Source organism: Trachymyrmex cornetzi, unplaced genomic scaffold, assembly GCF_001594075.2.
Source record: "Trachymyrmex cornetzi isolate Tcor2-1 unplaced genomic scaffold, Tcor1.1 scaffold99, whole genome shotgun sequence".
Taxonomy (NCBI): domain Eukaryota; kingdom Metazoa; phylum Arthropoda; class Insecta; order Hymenoptera; family Formicidae; genus Trachymyrmex; species Trachymyrmex cornetzi.
Window position 1 is genome coordinate 1,953,993 of NW_017300343.1, and position 24,753 is coordinate 1,978,745.

At 30.2% G+C, this 24,753-nt stretch overlaps 1 protein-coding gene across 2 annotated transcripts in view; it reads left to right on the forward strand.

Moving 5' to 3' along the window:
• eag (potassium voltage-gated channel protein ether a go-go) overlaps window positions 1-24,753 on the forward strand; it is a 57,859-nt gene that overhangs the window by 7,527 nt on the left and 25,579 nt on the right. The window lies entirely within an intron of this gene.

Consider the following 24,753-nt stretch of genomic DNA (forward strand, 5'->3'; position numbering starts at 1 on the left):
GCCATGTAGAATAACTGCCGAGAGAATATAGCCCAGAATAGAATGTACCCAGAATAGAATGAATAAAATATGTAACAAAACGTAGAAAACGTCAAATGTGGGCGATATCGATACGTGTTTTTTAAAATGATCCATGTTCTCATAGTTATCTTTATCAGTTATAAGATACTGACATATATATATACAATCGACATTGTTAGGTGGATGAATTTTATTACATTTTAAAATAAATTTTTAATTATATATTCAAATTTTATATGTTTATATAAGTGTTTGTGTACGTATACATAATAATATTTATTTATATATAATAATACGCACATATAATAAGAAATTTTAAAAAAATTATATTATATATAATATTTAATATGTTCATTTAGGATATAATACTAATTTTAACTTTATAAAATTTTATTCTTTTTTTTTATTGAAACACAAAAATTATACGTGATAAAATAAACGACATAGAATTTATTTGCTAGTATGTGTGTACATTCTGTGCATTCTAGGATAAAACAAATGATTTTAATTAGTCCAATTACTCGTTTAAGCATTGCATTTTATCAAGTGACGCAAATGCAATAATGTTTTTGTTACTTTATCTAGATATTTTTTCTATATACACAAGACGAGAGATATTCTACGATATCTTCTTGCTTGGAAGACTGCCGAGAGTAAAGAGACGAAATAGGCTGTCACGGTAAACGTATCTCGTACGTATCTTGTATGCATGTATCATATATGTGCTTATACATATATCGCAAACAACACACAGCATCTGAACTTGATATATGTGGATGTATATTGGATCATGCAACACAGTTTACATTATCGCGAGTCAAAGTGTATTTACACTGATTTTTATCCATCTAACTTTGTAGATTAACAAAGAAAGGAAAAAATACAACATTTAAAATTAAGTTATATCATAAATACATGAGATTAACAGAGAAAGGAAGAAATACATCATTCAAAATAAAATTATATCATAAACACGTGCTTTATGTTTCTTTTAATTGTTACAATATGTTTAATATTAATATTATTATTATTAATATTAATATTAATTTATTAATATTATTATTAACATTAATATTAATATTAATTTATTAATATTATTATTAACATTAATATTAACATTAATATTATTATTATTAAATATATTCTGTTAAACAATTATTTCATTGAAAAAAAAACTAATATAAAATTTATTTTACAATTTGTCTTTCTAAAATTTAATGCGATAAAAGTGTAAGAGGAGTAGAGGAGACGGATCATATATTTCATATACTTATCTGTATGAATATACCACACTTTTATATATACAATAGATATATCTTTAAATAATCGAGATATGCAAATATTTATCACGCTCCATTTAATATCGCAAACGAGTTATACGGATTCGCATAATTGCATTGAAGATATCTCGAGAATTCGTAGGAGGACTCGGAGGACCCCGGTATGCGAGCTCGGTAGCGCATTCGCATAACGCGGCTTCCGCGTATAATTTCATGATACATTATATTACCGCGACAGTTCGCTCAGTCTGATTATCCGGAAAACAACCGCAAAGATTAATCATTGTGCGATATCGCCGAAATAACGTGAGATAGCCTGTCGATGACGCATTAAAGCGCCACATATCATATGCTGTTTCATTAGATACCCGCGGTACACGTGACATAACAACGAAATATTTATACCTGCGTGCATAGTCGATCAGCGTTAGCGAGGGAAGGATACCTCTATCCGGGCAGGAAACCGGAATAAAGGGATTGAATGTGAGGGAGCATAGAGTTGGTTCCGAATAGAGAGAGAGAGTGAGAGAGAGGCAGGGGGTGAGAACACGGTGAGTCGGGGTCGAGGATGAAATCCATTCGGGCGTTTCCGTAGCTTTTCGGGCTCGTCCGCTGGGTCATTGGGTCAAATCTACGGTTACATCCAGAGTAGGGAGAAGGCGGGGGAGGGGGGGGGGACATATACACCGTTATACGCGTTCACAATGCAAACTTCAGCCTTAGCCGCTGCCGCCGCCACTGCCGCCACCCCCAGCTCGTTATTCGATGCGCGCCTATTTTTAGAAAGAATCGCCCGGAGCACGAGAGAAATCGGAGAATGAAAAGACGACGAGAAGAAAGCGGGAGAGGGAGGGATGAACAAGTTGAAGCGAACGACAAGAATGAAAGGGGTATAAAGCAGCTGCCACGAGTCGACGGCCCTTGAGACCCTAACATCCTCGGACGATCGATATTTATTGTCAATCTAAGTATTGACAATCCCTGTCAACGTATAAAACATTCAGTGTCAATCGTCGATTGCTCGTGACAAATTTATGAATGTGAACAAAGCCAAGCCAAAATTTTAGAACAAATCTAATTACCGAGATCAAATGTAGTCGTGGTAAATTAATGTGTGTTAAACATGTTAATAGATAACATGAATTGTTAGACTCTTATCTTTATTAATATTTTTAGACTTGTAATGGATTAGATACTACTCTTATCTGTAGGCAGGAAATGTTTAACGTTATAAATAGCAAAAACAATTATATTCTCATAGTTTCAGACTTTTTTGTAGTAGGCAAATAAATTTGATTTTTTTTTCCATTATATTTTCACTTTATTCTTACATTCTTAATCGTTATATGCATTTTGGCATTTGTAATGTGCGAAATTTCCAATGTGTATTTGCTATTCAAACATGTAGCGTACATATTCAACATTGTCACTTGTCCAAGTGGCACCGTTTCTGATTAATCCGTGCATTATTCTCATAGCTTTCTCGCAGCTATGTAAATTTTGAAGTGACGAAATAGGGGCGAGTGAGAGGGAGTGTGACAGTAGTCACTCATGTCACGATGTAGATTGCTTCAAATATTCATTCACCTGACGCGATGGACATTGATTTAACCTTACGTGCAAAAAGAGGCCTTTCCTTTTTTAATAGAGAATGCAATTAGCGTATTGATAATTCTATGTCGGCAATTACAAGTTAACACAGATTATAATTTATTACTTGTAAATGTATTATTAATTGTCTTATTATTATCCTACAAATTGGACACTTAATTAGCGTGTCAAAGTTCTTCAAATTTTATTAAAAATAATGGAAAGAATTAAAGAACGAGAATGAAATTAAAGAATCTAGCGTGTATCTTTCAATTATTTAATTAGCTAAATGACCAATTTCGCTTAATCAAAGTGCAACAGCGGCTTTTCTCTTTTCCTCGAGAAAGAGAGACAGAGAGAGAGATTTCTTCAATCTTTCCCAATTACATTATGGAGAAAAATTAACACGTTTCTACACTCCATATTCTTCCATTCTCTCTGTAAAAATGTAGAATGAAAAATATTAATCCTTTCTATCTCTCTTACTCTTAGAAAGATTTAATTACTGAAAATTTATTGCTTTTCTCAATTAAGTAAATTAATATGCTCATCCTTTTTTACTTAGAGCAATATTCAGAATGACGGAATGTGCACACTTGCTTTTAAGAAATTTGCACGTTTGCACATCATGTTGTACAATCTCATTGTCAGATTGCTCGATTATAGCAATGTGTGTACTAGGGTATATGGAATTATTGATTATCGTAAAAACCTTGTCGCTAACTGTGAAAAATCGTAAATGTCAGAGTAGAATTTACACAACGATATTCCGACAGAGATAAATTTTTATGGAATGTTTAGAGCGTAATCATTTACAAAAAGACACTAAATGAATCTCAAAGTCATAAAACTGTGCAGGCTGCAGTTCGTAATCTTGATAGGTCAATAGCATATTGGCAGTAATTTGACCGGATATCGGAACAAGTTGGCGCGAGAACGTCGGATGTGATTCGCTGCGGCGTTACTTCCGTTGCGTTTCGACGCTGTTAGGTTATTGGGTCAAACTGGCGGATATTCGTAGCAAAACGAAATTGCACGCATTGCCTATGTATACAATGCACTCGCCAATCGTTTTCGTTCGTTTTCGTTTTTGTAGTCCATGAATTTTTCTTTGTTTTATGAAGGAAAACTTTATAGTAGTACTTGGCAATACACTACACCGTTCTTTGAACGCAATAAATATTGAAACTCTCCACATTACTGATAAAGAAAGAATTGTTCATGCGAATTGTTCATACTGTGGTGTAACTTTCAAAGATTTTACGATGAGATAGTTGTATATATTTTTACATTAGGCATTTATTTAATAAATTTTTATAATTAAACAATCATTTTAAAAAATTCTTCAGAAATCTAAACAAAATTTAAAAAACGGCATTTATAGTAAAAGATATTGCATTAAGACTTTTTCAGCATAGGAACGTTCTAAAGTTCTTTAAAGGTAAAAACGCTCGAATGGAAAGGACTTCTTTCCATTCGAGATAAAAATAGGTACGGAAGAAACCAAAACGGAAGACGTGCATCGAAAATCTAGGTGAGAGGAACTTATGGCATACTGTTCTTTACGTATGTGTGTGCACAGAAACAGCGAGGGAGAGTTTAAATTTGCATCAAGAATACTCGAAACGAGAACAAAATCTATCTTGCGCGACGTCGAACCTGGGCTACTCAGGTGAATAATTGACGGGAGCGTAAATTTGCAAAACTTGGTCCGCAATAACTTTACGTTTAGTGTTTCTCGACAACGAGGAATAGCATAAACATAAGACTTTTCTATTTAGTTTCTTTTCCTTCCAAAAGGAACTTTTTATCGTAGTGTTTAGCAAATAACGTTGTATGTATTACATAAATAAATTTACATGACATTTACATAAAAATAAAATTAAAATTGTATAATTTAATATAACTTCTTTGTATTTCTTCTTGTTTTAAACTGTAGATATTGTAATTATAATTATTTTTACGCTTTTTTGAAATACAGTGAAACTGTGATAGCAAAAAGAAATACGTACAAAATAAAATTGAGTATTATTTATTTAGCAATTTTCTATTTCTGACTTTGAACACGATATGAAAAGATATTTATTTATTGAAGTTTCTTTTTCCGTATGAGAATTCTTGACCTCTCGCACAGTAAAAGCTGTTCAATAATAGATACAGATAATGGTATCCATCGTTCAATTTCTATTGACCAGGTGATCTTTTTAGTTATCTATTTTAAGACTTGTATACAAATGTGTTTGATTTGAAAGTTAATAATGATATTAAAATTTGAACTTGTATATTCCTAAAATAGTAAAGATGAGATAATAATACAAAGATAAAGTTTTTCAACGAGAGAGATTAATTCAAATAGCACACATATTTAAAATCGAGATATAAGACATTCTATAATAACGTCATTAAGATTTGTGTTTAAATGATGCTTTGAAACATCGTCCCAATTTTAGATATACATGCTGTCTGGAAAATGAGAATATATTTACATCGCGAAGTACCGCGGTAATTGGAAGCGACCAATTATCTGCGCTTGTAAAAATTCGCTAGCACGAAAATTTCGTTTCGCAGATATTTTTAAAAATTACGACGCAGCGACGTTAAAATGCCTACAATTAACTCGAACGCGGTCAGCGTACATGAAAAGCGATGGTGCTTGCAGCGGAACGTGTATATAATTATCCAGCTTTACACTATTTTATCTTCACCGAGATACACTCTTCGACCGCATTTAACAATTTTTCCAGCGTTTTGTATCATACATTTATATATAACAATATTATTCAATGTGGATAAAACTGTACTAATTATAATTGGTAAATATAAAATATTAATTAAATTATATATATATATTTAACAATAATATTACGCAATGATTATTATTTTCACGTATCTATATATTAGTTTTCATTGTTTGCATCAAATGGAATATGGCTACAATTCAATATTTATTTAGTATTTTTATTTTTATTTGAATAGGAAAAAAATGATGAAAAAGTCATAAGCAATAATTCTAAAAAAATTTATCTTGTTACAATTTATACGAAAATATTAATAAAATAACGATAATTTAACACATTGTTAAAATACAATACATTCGCGTTTAATGATTTATGAAATCTTGCATTTGTTGGAAGAAAACTTATTTAAATACACGCGATGTCGATTTTTCAATATAAAATTCTTCTCGAAAAATATCATACGATGCAAAAGACAGAGAGAAGATAGACAATAGTTCGGTGATATCGTCACCCTGTTGAAATTATTGAGGTCATCTTCCTTCAACTTGACATAAATTCTTCTTCTTTAGATCCTGTACTATTTCTGATTCCATAGAAGCGCGAATAACAGTCGAAGGGTGAATGAACACGGCAAGCTGGCAGCAAAAGCGATGTTTGACGACAGTCTAAAAGCGACAGTATAAAAAGTATAATATTGATGGAATATAAATAGTATAACTTACGATTCAAAAAGGATATCGTATAGAATATTATATGAATCCATTATCGAGTCTTTTACAAAAATTCACGTTACACGAGATCTATTGAAATAGTAATTATTGAAAAAAAAGATAATGATAAAATTTATACAAATATACCTAATTAATAAATAAGAAATTATAATTGTATAGTTAATTATTTATTAAATTTGCATACATGTATATGTATATTTACTTTTACGTTATATAAATTTTTATTTTTTTTAATATTTTATTTAAATAAAATTATCCTAAAAGATATCGAGACAGATTAATAAGAAAGAAAAACATGTTAAAGGAAGAAGGTACTTTAACTTTATTTGTTTTATGCTCCAAACCTTTCTACGATATACTCTCAGGTTCATATTCTCATAATATACTTTAGTGCTAAATGAGATCATTTCAAATTTCTGCAAGATGTTTTATACATACTCTACACTGAGAAAAAAATGCTGTTGATTCAATAAAAGTCTGTATTACGGGTTGTCACTAACATAAGTGATTAATTCATGTATAGTTTTATTGACATAAAGATATAAATTATTATTTCAATAATCAAGGCCTTTACGTCAATAAAAATATACATGAATTAATTACTTATGTTAATGATAGCCCGTAATATAGATTTTAATCGAATCAATAGCATTTTTTTCTCAATGTATGTAAACGAAGGCTTGGATCTCCGCATGCATATTTTTGTATATAAGTACGATACTAAGAAAATTGTACAGATTTACTTAATTTGTAAATTGTTGCTTTATTGACATCATCATGTTTTTTCAACACGCAATACCGCAGTGTCTCCGCAGCGAACATAAATTGAGATCGTTTCTCTGTACTTTTTCCTTGAACTCGTTGCGATAGTCTGTGAATCCCCGAAATAGACGATAGATGAATACATAACACCCTTGCTATAGCTGCATCGTAAAATCGGTCCGACGCGCCCTTCCTTTTGAAATTTTCAATACTCTACACCAATCTTATCTAATAGAAAAGAAAGTACACGTTCCTTAAAAATGTTGATATCTAATGTTCCCTAAGAACGATATCTCGTATTATACACTATCCACATAAAGTTTCACGAAATATTCCAAAAAAATAAATATTTTTATAAAATTAGAAAATTTTTTAAATCATTATAATTATAAATTAAATTTGTATCAATGAAAATTATTTATAATTTTAAATCTAACATATATATATATATATATATACGATTACAAATTTGATTTGTACATATATATATATATATGTATAATCAGTTTATAGAAGAAAGAACCAAAGCATGAAATAATACACAAACTTTGTCGCGTACATTACACAAGGATAAAGTATGGCGTTAAAATAAAATATGCATTCGTATTACCACTCGACCTTAAAACCGTAAAAGATCATGACCGGATTTATTACTGAAGCATGTATGATTCCAAAGAAAGATATAGTACGTACCTATTTAATTTAATATGATATTCTGAGAGAAAAAGTGTACTAAATTTTAATAAATATTTGTTCGAATAGTCCTAGCTAAATATTTACTAAATGTAAACATATATTTATATATTTTGTATCAGAATCATTAATTTGGTTTAACTATTCTTTTTTTAATTAGTAAGTATTTTTTACCATAAGTAAATGTTAAGTTAGTACCCTTCAAACAAATATAATATTTATTAAAATTTAGTGCACTTTTCTCAGTATACGTAATTTTTACTATGCTGTATATTTTCAACATTTTTATAAATATGGATTTGTACGAGAGGAAAAGGTTTCTCTTGAACGTGTTCTCAATCAATTTTTAAAATTTGTGATTAAAGAAATATACTCTGATATTTATCACTAGTTTCTAATGCGCTCGTGTATTTGAAATAATATCTAATGAATATGATAATAATAAAGATGTATAATAATAAAGATTAAAAATATATGAATTACATATAACAAGGATAATATATGTAATTTATATTTTTTAATAGGTACTTAGAATTTCTATCAGAAAATTGTCTTAAGATCTCAATAATTATGAGGAATAGTCACTTTATCCACATTTGCAATCAGTGGCGTGTATCGTAATTACATTACGACAACTTAACTGTAGCGACCGGTGATCGTATCACGTTACAATCGAGCATACAGATCCACGTGAACGCGTGATTTCGATCATATAAACTTCCTACGATTCGTACAAGTTTCGCCAGCGTTTCAACTTATTTCTCGAGGCAACCTTGAATGCGGTCGACATTGACGAGAGAATTCACGTCTTGACGCATATTAAGGAAAACGAAGCAAGCAACAACACGCGATTCGCGCGTCTCAGCGATAAATCATCTGTAATCGTTGCAGTTTTACGACGAGCGGTATAAGCTAGGGGGTACCCGTAGAGAGGTACTGCGTGCCGTCCCCGATAAAGCGCGAGAAACCTTCGGGAAAAGTCTTTGCGAGGGGACGATGTCGCGTGCGGCGAAAATTCCTGTACCATGAAAAGTGACGAATTTAGAAGGTCGTGATATACTCAAATCGATCGAAATCGAGCGGAATACGACACGAAACGCTAAAACATATATAACATTTAAAATTCAAAGCATCTAAAAAATTGTAATTATAATTAAATATATTTTAATGCAATACATATATATATATATATATATAGAGAGAGAGAGAGAGAGAGAAAGATACTTTAATTAATATATATTTTATTTAAACTGAAAAGATTAATTTATGAATTTAATTGAATTTCTAATTTGAACTTTACAAATAATTGTTAATAAAAAAATAAGTAAGTAAGCATTAATTACATCGAATTTTTCAATTGTAATGAGATTTTTTAAATATATTGCGTTTACTTTAGTTCTGTTTAAAATTTTATACACGTTTTAACACGAGATTTTAGATAAAGTTTAGATTTACGTATATCTCTATTTGGCGATCTTCTTTGTGACAAAGCATAAATAATACTAAGATATTTTTTTAAATTTATTTCTAGTGTGTAATATACATACCCACGACTGTATAGTATAATTTAACAATAAAGTTTGGTATAATATAGTTGAAGACAATAAATATTTATTTAGGAAACTGACTGCGTGTACATTGCGCTTGCTGTACGACGAAGTTTTACTTGTATTTGTTTATAACATGTATTTTCTCTGTTAATTAATGTTATAATTTTGAACACATAGACTTTAAAATACTTTACGATAATAAGTTATATGTAAATATTTTTATCTAGCATGTATTCCAAATTTTTTTTACTCTCTCTCATAGGAACTTCATACGTATATACGTATACTAAACAAATGCACACATACCTACTCGACAAAAAATTTGATTATATCTAAAAGTATCATAGGAAATAATTTTATTTTATTTCCGACTTATAATATTTTTGCATGTTGAATAATTTCCGGTAGTATCATTTATCTTGGCCCATTCTGTATATATGTATGTATCTGTATATATCTATATATGGATCTTGTTTCGCGTGAAAAATCGAAACTCATATATGAAACTTGCGTGGATGCAGAGGATTCCGTCTCCGCTGCAGGAGGAGGGCACCACTACTAAAAAATTTAACACATAGGTTTGGGTTGAACCTCGCTTTGCTTGTGAAACCTCGTTTTATATGGGTTTACAATTTTCCACGCGAAGCGAGGTTCAACCCAAACCTATGGCTGGTATTCATAGTCGGATCTTATATTTAAGACCGTCTTAACTACAGTCTTAAGAAGTCACGGACCAATCAGAGGACCGTATTAGCGTCTTAAGATATTACTTGAAATAAGAACAGACTATGAATACCGCCCATAGGGCGGTCTAATTTTATGTGTCTAATTTTTTGATAGTGGAGCTCCTCATAGGGGGAGGGGGTGGAATCCACTGCATCTATTTTACAATGCAAAGCAAAAGATTCTACATCGGTTTATAACTTTCTATGCAAAAATATTATACTGTGGAAAATAAAAAAAAAATAATTAACTTTTATTGTTACTAATATTTTTAATAAATAATGAGCGACGACTAAAATCTTTTGAAGGCCACTTAGGATCATGATCTTGACAACATATGCCAAAATCAAGATCATTGGAACTTGGTTTCCTAATCCATACATATGCATAGAACAAAGTTACTTTTACGATTGCATATCAAAAATAATATACACGTTCTCTCAACGCTGTGTTTGTATTGTCAGCACAATTCTTAATCATAAAATGAAATTATAAGAGAAGATTTGAATTATAAGTACTGCGACATTTCACGAGCGATTTCTTCATATCTTCACTCTAGGAAAACATGAAATTTGCATTTTCGAAGATGTAGTTGTTACTGTCGCACAGTCGCATATATTCATGCCAGAAAAATAGTGGATTACATTTCTGCACAGAGTACAAAAGTGTCCTATCTCCAACTATTTATTTTCTCTCTCTCTCTCTCTCATTCTCTTTCTCTCTTCATACCAGTAAATTAACTGTAATTTATGTTACACAAATGAAATGTCACATATGTATTTCGACTATGAATAAAAATAAATAAATCATTGCTCCATTTTATAAATAGTGTTGATAAAACGTGCAAATTCAGAGAGATTTTTCGGATAAATTCTATTACCAATGATTATTAAGAAAAACAAAATCTGTTCTGTCAGAAATTACTAAAAACGGAATAATTAAAAATATTAATAACAACATTTCTTTTGACCCAGTAAATTCTATTGTATAGAGCGATTACGATTTTTCCAATCTTAGAGCGTATTTATTTCACTCTTTCAATGCACGACGATGCCGAATTCTATACCCTCTTTATGGTCACGATATTAAATCGAGTATAAGCGTTTTGCAGAGGAGAGCTGCGTTCAAACTGGGACACCGTCTCGAATTCTGCAATCCGCAGACGTGTGGCTCCGTCGTCGTAATAACGCACCGGATACAAAAGGAAGTGATAGCGTCGAGACTCCGCCATGCGATCAACTTCGCCTCGCGACTTAATGCCATCTTATTTTTGAGCTTTTCCACTTCGCACGATGAAAAATTATCGCGATGGCATTTGATGGAGCTTAAAGAAAACCAAATATACATTGCACTAAAATTATTCAAAAAATTTAGTAGTCTTACTCTTTATTATTTATATAATAAAAAGTCTTTGTGAGGTCTTGAGTATTTTATTATTTTTCAATATAAAATATATCGCCAATAAAAATGAAAAATAGTTAAAATATATAAATTTACACATTTTATTTGTTGAAAAATATTTAAGAATAAAAAAGTGTAATATTTTAAGTAGAGCTTTAGTGGCTTTTGTACAATTATTATGACCATTTTTATGCAGATAACATCAAATTTTTTTCTGAAGAAGAATTATAGAAAGGAATCATATCATAGGGATAGCTTCTTTTCGATTTGTAGGCAAACGGGATCTCCTATCCCCAATATTGAAGATTCGATTTTTGCCCAATATTGGTGAAATATTGGAAAAACGATGTATAACCAATATTGAGAAGAAATTGAATGCTCAATATTGTTCAACAATATTGTAATAATAAGATTATCCGCCTGGCGTGTACGCAAATCACCAACACTTATGCGTCCTCATATGAGAGTCATCAGTAATAAATTTGGGCAAACGTGATTTCGTCTTCAAAAATTTTATTTGTGCGCAAAAGCGCTCGTAGGCAATCGAGCTGTTAGCTATAATACTTGTAAACAATAATATGTAGGCAAATGTAACTCCATTTCTAAAATTTTTATTTGTGCGCAAAAATAAATGTAGGCAGTCGAGCTGTAGGCAGTCGAGCTGTAGGCAATAATTTTTATACACAAACGAATTGTCGGCAAAAGTGATGTATTTAAACGATACTGTAGGCTATCTATTTGTAGGCAAACGGGATGCCCCCATACTATATATATAGAAAGAAATAGTATTTTGCTTAATAATTGCTGTTAATATAGAGGTCGAAAAACCTCTATTATACGAAGCAATTTAACGTAAGTAATAAAAGATTATTACACCAAGAATTCATTTAGTTATATATATACGTATATAATATGTACATAATGAGATAATCTGGCAAAAATGACGGTTAATTTCATAATCTCGTGGAGAACTTAATGCTCATTAAATATGTATCATCCGTTCCCACAATGATATACGTCATGCCTTTTCTCTGTTCTCAAGTTTCGAGCAATAATTCATGCAAAGGATATATATAGTTATTCTCCAAATTGAATAACATATATTGTATGATGTCATATTGCGCTCAAGTAATATTTCCGCTTTAATGTTAAATACCGTTTTTATTATTATTTGCAATTTTCTCTCTATTCTCTCACCACTTTATTATAATAACCGAATTATCTGTAGTAATTAATAATTTATAATTAATATAATACGAATAAGGATAATTGTTATGTAAATGCTGAACAGTATAAGTGCACAGCTTTCTAGTAAGAAATCCTTCTATATTTATGATAGAGGAGAGGATAATGTTACGGTCTTTGTATAATAGCCCTTTATAATATTTCTGCTATTAGATAACGAATTTTAGTAATTGTTTATGGAATAATTTGTTTAATAGCACGCCGTGCTACATCAATGGCGCTAATATGGTACAGTACACAATAGTCGACATTATTATAACACATTTTTACTTTTAGAAGGTTTCCAAAATACATTTTGACATTAATTATACATTCTTATACTCGTTCTTCTTATATTTGCACGTATTATCACACGAATAATATGTATACTTGTGGTGTATTTTGTTCATTATTTAACATTCTATTCAACTGTATATATTTCGAGCAATGCAAAGTATGACATTTTGTGAATGTAACCTTCTAACTAAGCATATTGATAAAGACTATAGTTTACAAAAAACTAAGACATAAGCAATAAGCAAATCAATATTTTGGATTTGCTACTATTTAAGTTATTGCCTTACGTTCTTTACTATGATGATCGATTCTCTTACTACTTGCGTTTTAATGTTTTACGTCTTTTTATGTGCCATAGCTTAAGAGTCATGGTACATAGGAAACTTAAGCAGTAAGACGTAAGCAGTAAAGAAATCAACATGAATCGATTAAACAACTTTGGCGAATGTCATCGTTAAATTCTTAATATTGATTATTAACCAAGTCGTATAAAATGTAGATGGAGAGCTATAATATAATCTTTTCGTCTACTATATTAATTATTTATATCTTACGAATAAAGTAAATCATGACCGTTCGCGTGTTACTGCATTGCTGTGTGTGTGTTTGTGTGGGTTTGTATATGATTGCTCTGCAAAACATTATGTTATTATAAGTATATGTATATAATAATATAATATTTTACGTAAGCCCGCATTATGTTAATAGAAAATATAATTATGTGTGTGTGATGCATTGCGTTTGCAAAAGAACACGATAAACTATTTAAATATTTCCAACAAAATCACTTTTAATGTCTTCTAAGCATGATGCTTTTTAGAAAATCCTTACACGAGAAAGAAAGGCCTAGCTATAATTAGACGAATGCGTGTTAATATGAAAGATCGGAGCTGAAAAATATCAGAAAAACATTATAATAATTTATTTTAATATATTTTTATATATTTATTAATAAGTAATGTTATTACTAACTTGAACGAGGCGATACGTATACATGAATATATATTTGAAGAAAGTTCACTAATATTATGCGAAATAATATTTATTCAACAATAACATTGACACAATGTTATTGTTAATAAATATTTCTGAATGTGATATTAATTCATTATTCGACATATTATCGAACGTTTTTAATTGGCCCGTTTTCGCGTTGCGACATTAAACTAATTCATTTTTTATATTAAAATTGATATCTAATCACAAATTATATTAAAAGATCTAATATTTTTTAAATGTTTCAATTTGTTATAATATAATGCGATTGTACCGCATAATCAGAATCATAGAAACAGATCTGTATAGGAAATTTATATTTCTTTCAAGCATACATTTTAATGCAGCTGAAGCGTACATGAATTCATTCCCAAGTACATCGTGTACAAGCGCATCTTGGATAAAAATTCATGCCATGATATGGATCCGAGATGGATGAAAGTACAATATTGTTATAGTTCGTAGATTCAAAAATTTTTATTTGTGAATAAAACTTTACAATTACAATATTTTTCTCAATTTTTTCAAAAATTTGATTTCACATAACAATGTCCTTCAGATCAAACAATTCATTCGCTGAAGTGTAGTACAAACTACCACGTCAAGTTTATCTTGATACTGAATCGTAAAAACTTTTGAGTGCTTGAGAGTTGCGGACGTGGGCCGATATTTGTTCAACGCAATGTAAAAACTCAGCTGTCGTATGTTAAGACCAACTGTAAGCGCGTGCAAGTATACTGGTTGCACCTTGACCTGATCTAACTTCGGTCGCGAGAATTACTCGCGTGCGAATCAAGATTAAGTAAGGTCGACCTGACCTTACTTGCTGTCGACCATCAGACACGATCACTACGTGCGTAATTGTTTTCTGAAGAGTGTTCCTGCCGTCTTTCTTAACAATTAGCGACTGTTAAGATTGGCGCGCATTTTTTTCGCACAATAAAGAGCAAGAGGTTAGCATGAGGTTAGTGGCAGTCGGATTGATGCGTTTGAAGCACTAAAATAATTATATATAAGGATTAACTGTTTTTATATCATGTATTATTGTTTTCTGGTGTTAATCACTGCATTCAATAAAGTTATTATTATTATTATTATTATTATTAATCAATTTATAAATCTGATACCTTGTATTGATTACATAAAATTTTAAAGCTATCGTAATTATTATATTACTGATAAATTTGATAACATGTGTTGTAATATATAACATTTAATTTCAAGCTTTTGTATTTTATTTTGTGGTTTAACTTTCTTAGGCCCGTTTCCACCAACGTTACTTTGACTCTTTAAGCAAGGTTTAAAACTCTCTCTGTCTCTCTTTCGCTTTAAAACGAGACAGAAAGAGTTTTAATTCTTGCTTAAAATCAAAGTAACGTTGGTGCAACCGGGCCTTAAAGGTTTAATATTTTGTAAGATTAAAACAAATTTGCACGAAGTATCATTTGTCATTATTAAAAAATAAAAAGTACATAAAGTATATAATAATGGCTAATTAATAGACTAGTATAAGCGGACTTTAATTCGGAAGTGATGTTCTGTATTAGTCAAACGTTAATGTTCAGTTTTAAGCATATCAGAGAAATTGCTACAAACGCTGCATCATAATGATATTGTCGTTGCTATGAATTGGAATGTCGCACTTATGCACCTTGCTCAAATGATAGATAATTCATATAATACATAAGCGATAGATAACTCATGTAATACATAAGCGGTCGTTAGAACCATGAAATAACGATTACTTTCTTGATAGGGTTAACACTATCTGGCCTTTCGCGCGGCATTTTAAGTGGGCGTTATAAATGTGGTTCCTTTATGTGATCTCTTTTAATTGCAATTAAGAAATTACTTCGATCGATTTATCTTTTCAGAATGTGTGAGTTTCGTAAAAAAATCAAACGCAATCTGCTACTTGTAATTTCTGCTATAATTTTTTAATAATTTATTTTTGTAATTAATCTTGTTACTTAATTTCTAAGTACTTTTTATGTGTGATATTTTTATTATATATTAAATATGTTCTTTTAGTTATCGAATCCTTGATCAATACAGAGTACTGAAATAAATTTTTCTTTGAAGAAAATGTTGTTGTAAGTTGGATAAAAAGTTAATATAAAATATCTCACAATCCCTTAAGACAATGTAATATTCAGCTCTGAGAGAGGAGAGAAATATTTTCTTTTCTAAGATCGCAGCTTGGTATATACCTGGATAAAACTTTGTGCAAGTTTTAAACAATAAAATTCAAATAAAAGTAGGATCAAATAATATTTTAAAATATTTTTATCGAGATTTGCGTATTTTCTACCGAAATTGTTATAATAATGTAGAAACACAAATTAATATTTAATAATTATTTATAAATTCTTTATTGTAAATTATTAATTTTTTAATAACATTTTTCTAATATTGCGACATTAGTCATACATTTAGCATTTATTTATAATGAAGTAACATATATATATATAAAATGTTATTCATTAATTTGAATTATCTTGAGGTAAAACGGTCCGAAGTTCAAAGTTCAAACAGTATTGTGCTACGCAAAAGCGACCACAATCAAAAAAGGGCAAATCGATCAAGAGATTATTCCAGTTAGTTGATTGTGTATTTGTTTAAATCACTGTGAATTATCTGATTTACTATATTAATGTTAGAAACGCGAAGTCAGGTTTTCGTGACTAATAGAATTTATCATTTTTCCAATGAAATATTGGATATTTCCATGTAATAAATTTTCTATATGTGTTAAGTAATAAAGATTTACTTAGAAAAAACTGTGCGACAAGTTCAACTATCTGATAATATGTATTTCCCAAAGGAAATAGTACTACAATTTATCGTACGTGTTTATATGCTATGACTATGACATTTCACAAGACTACAAATGGATTCGAGATTGTTGGCCAAAGTATCACGCAATTTTTCGAGTAATGCAGAAGCAAGTCTTGTTCGTACTTTAAATCTTGTAACACTGCCCGATTGTCTTGGCGCTTGTTATTGTGGTTTCATCGGGATTTATCTTAAAGCTTGCATAGTATGTGTTTTCGTGGAATCCAATATACATCGCAATGCGATACATTGTCCTAACGAGAAATTTGCGCATGTAGTATTTCTCTATAAAAATCACAAAATATGGTTATTGCCGAAATGAAATATATATCTTTCTTAAAAATTACATTGAGATTGAAGACTTAGAATTGATATATTTTTCCTTATTTTTCTTTTATTTGTTTATTATACTATATATTTCCTGTCGACCTTAGTTAAGACAAATGATATTATTTTCTCTGTTTTTGATAAATAGATTTTGTTAAATAGCTCTTTTATTAAACAACTCTAAGGTCACGAAATCTTGCTTAATTTTACATTTTATGATGTGTTTTTACATATTTTTCTGTAACATTTTTTTCAATAAATGATATTCTGAAAAGAAATCTTGCAGTGAAATGCTTCTAAAATTGCTTCGTAATCCATCTCATTCGAAAGGAAGAGAATTTATGTGTGTGTGTTTTATTGAGATGCGTGTGTCTTTAGAATTGAAAAGGGCAACTGGCTATCACAGGCACACAAATTTGTTTTCAGATTTAGAAGAAGATTACAACGGAAGTTATTGTAGATTAATGGCTTATACAAATACAGATTATAGTGACATATACGAAAATTTCTCTGCCCGGTATGACTCAAGAAATTCTGAAAGACGTTGTATTTTATCTTATGCATGTGCCGAGTAATGGCGAGAAAAGAAGGCTAGAAAATCTAATAGCTATACGTTGGATACTTTTATCGGACAGCGTTACTAATGGATTGGTATCATGTTCTGCCATTTGCTCATAAAGCGTTAGTATCGAATGGATATTCACGCGCACATTATTTCTACGTTAAAGTAACTACACGAGAATAAGATTTGTCTAGCGCGTAAAATACATTAAAGAAACAGTTTAATAATAGTTACTTAATAATAGTTAAATATTGGGTAAAATAATATTAATAAAATGTTTGGTACAGTTATTATTTTTTTCAATATATATATATACATATATATTTTTTCTCATAAAAAGGTAAACTGTGTTGTCGAAACATCGTCCTCATTTTAACTTTAGAATAAAAAATAAACAAAAAAATTTTTATTTTTAACATATACTAAATCTTTTAAGTTTTTCATAACATTAATAACATTTTTAACGTTTAAAGTACGATAAACTTCATATGAAATTTTTTAATAAATTTTAATTTTTGTACTAAATACAGGGTGTCCCCACCTTTTTTGCCAATCACTTTTGTGTAAATAGAGCGAACTAAACTGAGTCGAAAAGTCCTGTACTATTTTGCAATTTTCGCAATAGTTAACAAGATATTGATTACTAAAAATTGCAAAATATTAGTCTTGAATAATTTTTTACTCAAATGCTATCAACTTTACAGAAAAACTGCAAGAGACAAAAATTATTTATTTTCTTCTCATAAAGTTCTGAGAATTTTTTCAAAATTTTTTATCAACTTTTTAGTACTGCATTTTCTTATTTTTACCAACATGAGAAAATACGGTATTAAAAAATTCTGAAAAAATTCTGAAAAAGTTCTCAAAACTTTATGAGAAGAAACTAAATAATTTTTGTCTCTTGCAGTTTTTCTGTAAAGTTAATAGTATTTGAGTAAAAAATTATTCAAAACTAATATTTTGCAATTTTTAGTAAATAATATCTTGTTAATTATTGCGAAAATTGCAAAATGGTAGAGGACTTTTCGACTTTTCGACAGTTTAGTCAGCTCTATCTACACAAAAGTGATTGGCAAAAAACGTCGGGACACCCTGTATACTCATTTCTTTTCTAATATATTTTTCTTTCTTGAAAGTACAAATGACTGAATTATACGAGATATTTTACCGAAAGAGGTCAATATAAATCACGAAATAAATTCTTTGTCAACTAAAAAATAATTAACAAAAATTGTCAATCGCAGGCATATGGCGCATTGCTCGAAGGTAATAGAATGTCTTAAAGGCAACCCTTTGAAACATTTTTGTGCCATTACCTCGTTACTTCTTTAATTCTTCGAAAACTCTCTGTTCGTCTTGAAATTTATTTCATGCTCGAAAGTTGCTCGACGCGATGGCGTCGGAGTTTTGAACCACACAACACACACACACACACACACTATCCATAGATTTAGTAATCTAAATCTTTTTAATGCATTTCATTGATCTGCCTGGTCCGAAGTGGTTCACAGCGAATTTCGATTCTCTTCGTCGTATCATTCGTCTCAATTAACTTCCTCTCGGGATCGTAGCAGCATTAATTGGTCTGAAATCGTCCGCCCTAGCTCCGCAATTTTTCTGCACTCTCTCTATTTGTCTCTTTCTCTCTTTCTCTGTCTCTTTTTCTTTCGAAAATAAAACGTTTTAATATCTATAATTACACGTAAAAATTTTACATATTGCCGGACGTAATTCAAATAGAGTTAGCACAAAAATAAAACACACAATGTAACTCTAAACAGAAAAAAAGAGATATCGTATTTCACATCTTAGTTTTTTCTCTTAATAAATTCTTGTAATTCATTCATATGTAAAGTACCTAATAAAAATGCTGAACTACGTATATCATATATCATATCGCGTGAAAATAACATGCGTCGTAAAGTTCAATTATAACTATGTCGACAATCTGATCGATCGATTGTAAGATTACATGCAATCATTTTAATTCGTCGTCTTATCTGACTTCCGTATATTTTCAAATATTTCTTTTTATTCCTTAAAATTATTTCTTAAATTATTTTTTGAAAGTACAGCGATAATGTTTTACTTTTCATATGCACAGTGTATTTAATATATTACAAAATAATTTTTTATATATTGGTGCAAAAATTACTGTAAAGATCCTTCTTTTATTTCAATTTGTCACTAATGTGAACTTTGTTTGTAGAGAAAAAGTGTTTCAATAAGTCTAGAATGTCCTCTAATTTTTTGTGTTACTTCGTTTTACACACCCACACCTCTTCCTCTCTCTCTCTCTCTCTCTCTCTCTCTCTCTCTGCATTTTTTTCCATCTCGATCCAATATCCAAGTGAAGGATATGGCTTTATAGAAAGAAGGAGAGATATCGGTTGCATTTCATTGGCCTCTAAGTAGAAAAGTCCATTAAAAGCATTTCTGATTCACGTCCATGACTTGCGTCGGCGTTTACGTGGATGGCGTAACGTCACTACTGTGAAAGGAATGACCGCATTCGAATTATGAATATTTTTCGTCATTGGAGCTCTTCCAATGTAAACTCCGATTGATCTGAACATTACTCGTCGGTGCGGGTATAATTCCGATCGGAACAAGGCAAAACTCTTATATTCACGCTTGAAAGAATCATACCAATTCAGTAAATACTGACGATAATAAATAGAAAATATAATAGATAATAATATTATTCAACAATCAAACTCTCTCTGAAGTGCGATAGTACATTTTCCACAGATTTCCGAATCGTAAAAGTCTTTTTCCAATATAGGTTTAATGGGAATTGGCGACGTGAAGCAATAAATTAGATACAGTAATAATTTCCGTAAAGTTTACTGATTATATATTCTAGCACAGATCGCTGCACTTCTAGAGGCACCTGTGTACATACACCTCAAAATAATACTATTGCACGTGCTACAGCCTTATGTGTATACTACTAGTATGAGTTATTAATTAATAAATGCGTAAAGTTCTTTACACATTTACTTACTAATTAGTGCTGCTATAGCTATATGCAGTGATTATTGATATAACAATCAGGGCTCTCGTTACATCAAAATTTACCACACATACACTGCTACGGAAATGCATTCTCATGTTTAATACATAACGAGTATTCGCAGCTAATCTTTATTTCTTTGTCTCTCTATGTGCTCTGAAGTAATGGTGATTTACTCACCAATGGAACGAGTATTGATCACACAAGATGATTAAATATAAATGTAACTAAAGTTGCGAGATCGCATTACCTCTCGTGCATTACAAAATAAAGCATAAATGCAATTTATAATTTAAATTATAATTGAAATTAATCATGCTTAGGCTGTATGCCTATCAGACTATGCATTGAAGATTGAGATTAAAGATTGAAAGATCGAAATTTGACTAATCAAAACAAAAAAGCTAAAATTTTTTTGTCCTCATTGATCAAATTTCGAATTTCAATTTTCAGTCTCAATCTTCAATGCGTAGTCTGATTTCAGCCTCACTGATATTGAAAGGACATCAATAATAGTTTGAGAGAGAGAGAGAGAGAGAGAGAGAAAAGAAAGGAAGGAATATATGTATATAAAACGTGACTTCCATAAACACATATTTTCCTTCACATAGGTATTAATAAAACGTTCCATTTAAAACATTTGCGTTCATGCATACATCGTTAGGAATTACTTTATACCTTTGTTTACACGATCCGGAGAGAAGAAAATATTTGCAGTGACGATAAAACATAGCGATTACCGGTAATTAATTACAAACCAGCAGTGAAAAACAATCTATCACCTACAGTTTGTAATTACGATGAACTATGATTATTTGGCGATTCTAAAAGAATTTACGTCAATAAATCGGAGTTCTTAACTTTTATTATAAAACTTTTGAACTGAAAATGGTAGGTTTTAAAGAAGAAATATCATTTTTAAGAAGATTCGGTGTAACGTATGAGATTAATAATTGTTTAAATAATTATTTATTAGTTATTTGTTAAATACGTGCATTTTGTATTGTGTATCAGAATTGTGATTTAGTATAAAGTGAAAATTTTTTGCTATGGACGTGTATAAATATCTATATATTAAATGAATAAATTCTATGAAGAAATAAGTAAACACAAATATTTATTTATAGACAGTCTATGCATAATGTATTCACAAAACAAATTTTACTTTATATGTATATATAAAGTATTGTAGAAAAATTTCAAAGAAAATCTGGTCACTAACCAGAAACTGGATAGTTTTTCTTGGATTAATTAGACAGTAACTATTCAAAACTTGTCCAGAAAATACTGACTATTATTTGATGGCCAGTTACTGGCTATAAACTGTGCACGAAAAAATAGTAATAAAATACTAGGCAGTTTCTGTCCAGTAAAAATTCGGAAAATACTGGACAGAATTTCATGTGATCAGTTTTTGGTCAGGAACTAAACAAGAAAAATAATAAGTAAATTCTGTCCAGCTTCTGTCCAGTAAAAATTCTGAAAATATTGGGCAGTATTTTATGAACAGTTTTTCTGGCCTGTCAAACTAGCCAGAAACTAGCTAGTAACTAGAATTCCTAGCCAATTTCTGACTAATTTTTGGTTTGTGTTTTCTACTTGGGTATATGTATATATTCATGAGTTCAATGTTTTTTATACATTACATTATATTAAATAATTTATAATTTATTATTTAAACTATAATAGTAAACAATACATTTGTTAAATAAAAAGTTTTAATCCTTGTAATATCTTCTAAGATTATAGCAATAAATCATTCCAGTGGATATTTCTCTTTGCACGTCGAATGACTGCACCGCATTAAATCTATGTTAATGCGACTAACTAAATCTCATTGAGAATTTTCGTTCCGACAGTAAGGATGAAGATACGTGAGGGAAAGGGAGAATAGGTCGATGATGTTACAAGGAGGCACTTTTGATCTAGTATCCTCTCGAATGCACTCCATAGAATCGTTGAAAGCTTCAAGCAGCTCGTGTTGCGAATGTTGCGGGCACACCCGGTACATTATATACATATATGCACACACATACAATAGATGCATATATCTATATATATAGGAACAATATATGCATTGAATGCAACAGGATCTACTTCAGAGATCATACGCTCGGAAGAGTGCATCCGACTCCCTCTGAGAGAACCTGGTAAAGAATGGGAGCGACGGATAAAAATACAGCCTCGAGAGGAGAAGGGAATTTAGACAAGTTCATATTTATTACTTAACTAGCTTATTTCTTTTTTGGAATTTTGCCATACGATGTTCATTAATGATCAATGAAAGATTTCTTTTTTTATTATATTGATCCGATATTTTTCGTTGTAGTAATATCGTTTAAAGTTTTGACCAGGGAGTTTGAATCGTCCTATAGATCGGTTTATTTCGTGCAATCATAATAATACATGGTATTAATTAAATTAATAATGTTCTATGATTGATATTTAATTATTATTACTCAATTCTTTATATTATATGCACATTAACTGAACTCAACGTTGTAAACCAATGCTATAATATAATTCGAATATATTTCATTTACAATTAATTATTCGTAAAAAGGGGAAAAGAATCGTTTATTTATGTCTCTATCTTGTAAATATAATTTCCAATTTTATTTCAATATTCACTGATGTGCATTGTAAAATTGAAACATAAAACTCTTGGTTATTATGTTCGTTGTTCATTGGTCGTTTTTTGTAGATTGCGACGATGTTGACTGTATGACCATTAGCGAATGAATATCCGTGTTTTATATTTCCAGGTTAGATAATTGTCTTTGTTCAAGGTTTAAGATACCTGGAATCGGTGAAATAACGATCGTGTTCTTGTTCGATGTCACAATTCTTTTTGCATTGCTCTCAAATTCCTGCGTCGTAGTATTTTAAATTCTATGAAACTTACTAATGCATCCACATCGCAAATGAGCATTTGCGAATTGAAATAGCATCATTTAATCAATATCACCAAACATTTTTTTTATCCGCGAAAAATACTTTTACGTATTTACCTTAAGTATGATAAAAATTATTGCGATAACAATTGTAATTGTTGTATGATATGGATATAGAGACACTAACATTGGCTGATTTAACTATGCTGCGATAAGCTATTATTAATAAGTCATATCTACTATAAATATGTATAACTATAATTATCAATAATTGATATCATATCATAGCTATTATTAATAAGTTGACATGATTAATTATGGTCGTCACATAAACTGTTATTTTATTGTGCGTTTTACTATTAATATGTAAAATAAGCAATTTTTCCTTGATAGAAAATATGATTCTCGCCGTTTTAAATATTGGGCTCTTATTGTTATTGGCAAATAAATCGACGCTCATTAAACGCTAATTATACGACGACTAATTAGATAAGTACGATAAAGCATGGCTCGCTTTATATTCTTTGTCCTGCTCTGTTTTCGCGAAAATCCGTTGGATCCGAGCACGCTGTATCTCCGTTGTTAATTCTCGCTTATAATTTATCGAGAAACTTTAAATGGACTCTAGCGCACGTTGAAAAACTTGTGGGACACCCATTAGCTAAGTAATATAGATGTATACAAGAAAGAGAGAGATAGAAAGAGAGATCTGTCCCATCACGAAACATTTCATTATATTCACATAATATAAATGTAATGTTGAAGAAGTTCTCATTTAGTATAAAATCGCACAATTTATAGAATATATTAAAATAAAATACTAAAATAAAAAGAAATATGATAGATAATTTGCCTCCTTACTTTAAAAGTGACACGACTAAAAAAAATTAAGAAAAGGAGAAAAATCTAATTCTAGAAAAGAGGAAAAAACTAATTCTAAAAAAGAGGGAAAAACTAATTGCTTGACAGAAAATTATTAAATAATTAACCAAATAATATTAACAAAATGATCAACAAAAAGATTATACATATATTTTTAATTTGATCATTTTTATTATTTTTATTTTACAACTCTTAAAAAATTCACTTTTTTTTAGTTATGTTTTTGATGAT